General features: G+C 32.8%; 1 protein-coding gene across 1 annotated transcript in view; it reads left to right on the top strand.

Moving 5' to 3' along the window:
- Positions 1-673, top strand: part of ZEB2 (zinc finger E-box binding homeobox 2) — a 153,203-nt gene extending 152,530 nt beyond the window's left edge. Inside the window, 1 exon segment of the mRNA XM_079135717.1 lies at positions 1-673. This exon segment is cut by the window's left edge and continues 4,336 nt beyond it. The gene's annotated coding sequence lies outside the window, so the exon portion shown is untranslated.
- Positions 674-2,730: the final 2,057 nt, after the last annotated feature.

The following is a 2,730-nucleotide window of genomic DNA, read 5'->3' as shown; positions in this document are numbered from 1 at the left end:
ATGTCAAGGGGATACTAGTTAACTTATTATTGCTTAAATACACACCTATAAATTTTTAAAAAATTTATACATGCAACAAAACATTCCTACATTTGAAGACATTTAAAAAATCACAGGTGACTCATCTGATCATTTTATACATTAATAAATATTCCAACATATATGTGAACACATCACAAATCATATTAAACCAAGAGGCAATTTATGCCTCTCTTAAGTATGTACTGACATAACCTAATATACTAAAATGGGAAGGGGCTTTTAGTCACTGAAATATGCATCGTGTAACAAAGATGAAGAAAATATGTGGCTTGTGCCCATCATAAAGAAAGATTCAGACTGAAGACTTAGCTTTGGTTTTTATTCAATTAAATTGTTAAACTGTGCACAGTGAATTTTTTTTTAGAACTTGAGACATTTGTGATGTTGGCTGTTTAAATCTTTGTTACCTTCGCTGTGAATTGAAATTGTACATATTTAGTAAATCATGCAGACAAAACAAACTTTTTAGACAATATTTTTATTGAAGAGTTTTCTTTTCCTGTATCCATGTTAAAAAAAAAAAGACCTCCTTTCCCAAAATAAAAATGTCAATACTAAATTTAAAGAAGTATAAAGGAATGATTGCTTCCTTTAGAGCAAAATATTTAAATAAACATGGAGATAATTGGCAGCATGTTCTTTTTGGGCTAGTAGGCCGTGTCCAATTTTTTGGGTCTGATGTTTCAGAGGGCCTCTGTTTCAGGGTTGAAGATGATATATTAATCTCTGAATTAAACAAATGCTACTAAGTAACAGAAATAAATCCCTCAGTCTTCATTTGTATATGAAATATGGAATTAGAGAAATGACATTGAGATGATGTGATGCCGAGTATGCCACAAGCTAAAACTTTCTCTATTAAAACAGTCACCTACCACCGATAATCTAGTGTGACATGTTAAAATGCTCCAAAATATTGAAAATAGAAAATGAACAACACTGTTCCCATTTGGCCTTGAGAAGAATATGACAAGGATTCTAATAATTTTAGTCAAATAAAATGATGAGTGAAAAATACATGAAGATTAAAGCGGTGACAAATGATCTTTTAAGTATTCTAATTGGTCTTTCTCATTCATAGCTTTGATTCCACACAAATTGCAAATCCTGATGATCCTGATTTGTAAGTGCACCCAGTCAGCTTTCTCTCTTTCACTCCATGAAATATGCCTGTTAGATTTGGAACGAAGGATAAGCCCCCAAAATGTTAAAAATAGACTACTGCCCTGGCAAGAAATTTAGCATTGGCAAGCACAGAACTCAGAAGGAAATGAACTAACATAAGGAAACATTCACAGAAAGATTTGTGCATTATGATCCTGTTCTGACCACTTCAGAGCAGTCAAAGGGAAGTAAAGTATATATGTGTGTGCATGTGTGTGTAGTTTTGCTAAGTTTCTGTGTGTACCCTTAAATAGCTAACAACAATGCTCAAGAGATGGAAAGAGAGTCTGAACACAGTGCTTTTTTCTATTTTGTTACCTTGAATAAACTGAAAATAATTCAACAGGTTGATCCTAGAAATATATGAAGTTCTGAAGACAGCTTCACACAAAAAAGAAACCCTTATATAATTTATAATGCCAGCAATAAAATAGAGAAAATATCAAATTAACTTTACTCATTTTAAAAGAAACTTAGATTTTAGTTTATGACATATCCTTAAACAAGTATCACTTTGATTCATTCCTAAAACAGTATTATTATAGGGCAAAGAATTACAGTTTTACTCCATTCACATAAAGGAAAAGAGAAATAGAGCCTTCAAATTACTTGAAAAAAATTATGGATGGATAAAAAGAACACAAATTTAGAAAGGAAACTCAAGAACATCCCCATGCTCACAGAAAACATTACAGTATATTTAGTGACCGCAAGCAACCTAGACCTTGGTTTTTACATCTCTTCCGAATGATACCACTTCCAACACAAACACCATTTCCCAATCCTGCAGTGCAGCCCAGGATTGGTGCAGACAAAAAGGGAGAACACCAACTATTGAATAACCCTCAACCACTTCCTGCAGTCCTGAAACATTCTGTGGAGGTCTACCACTTCATTATTGAACATGCTTAGAAAGTGTGAGCTCATAGGTTTCCGGTGGAAGGTACATCTAAGCAAGAGGGAAAATAGGGAAGTAAAAACCACCCTACCCAACTCATTTTAACTCTTAAAAAGCTATTACTGGAGTGAATCAGCAGAAGAATAACCAACCTAACATCTAAGTAGAATTTTTTTTTCCTTTCTGTAATATGAAGTGCTTTTATCTTACCAAAGATAATTCCATGGAAAGGGACGTTCACATGAACAAATGATAATGGAACAGTCAACAAAATCTCAGCACAAGAAGAGTTCTGAACACAAGAACTGCTTATTATATACTACCTTCATTTTTAAAATGAAAATTACATGATTCATACAAATACTTTTCCAGATAGTCTCATGACACTTTGGTTCAGGTAACTTCAACTATAAATCAGCCTCTGCTATAAACTCCTTCTTGGCTTGACCAAACTATAACACACTTTATGTCTACATTAAAATTGTCAAAAATCTTGTTCTCATTCTTCAATAAAACTTTCATATGAGTAGAGTAGGAAGAAAACCTTTATGTTTGTAACATTTGGAAAAAAAAAAAAAAAAAACAGTAGTTAATTTACCATCCAAGTGCTATAGATGAAAAGACCA

The sequence above is a fragment of the Sciurus vulgaris genome, assembly GCF_902686455.1.
Source record: "Sciurus vulgaris genome assembly, chromosome: 3".
In the NCBI taxonomy this organism is placed as follows: domain Eukaryota; kingdom Metazoa; phylum Chordata; class Mammalia; order Rodentia; family Sciuridae; genus Sciurus; species Sciurus vulgaris.
Note: the sequence above shows the minus strand (reverse complement) of the source record. Positions and strands in the feature narration are given on the sequence as shown.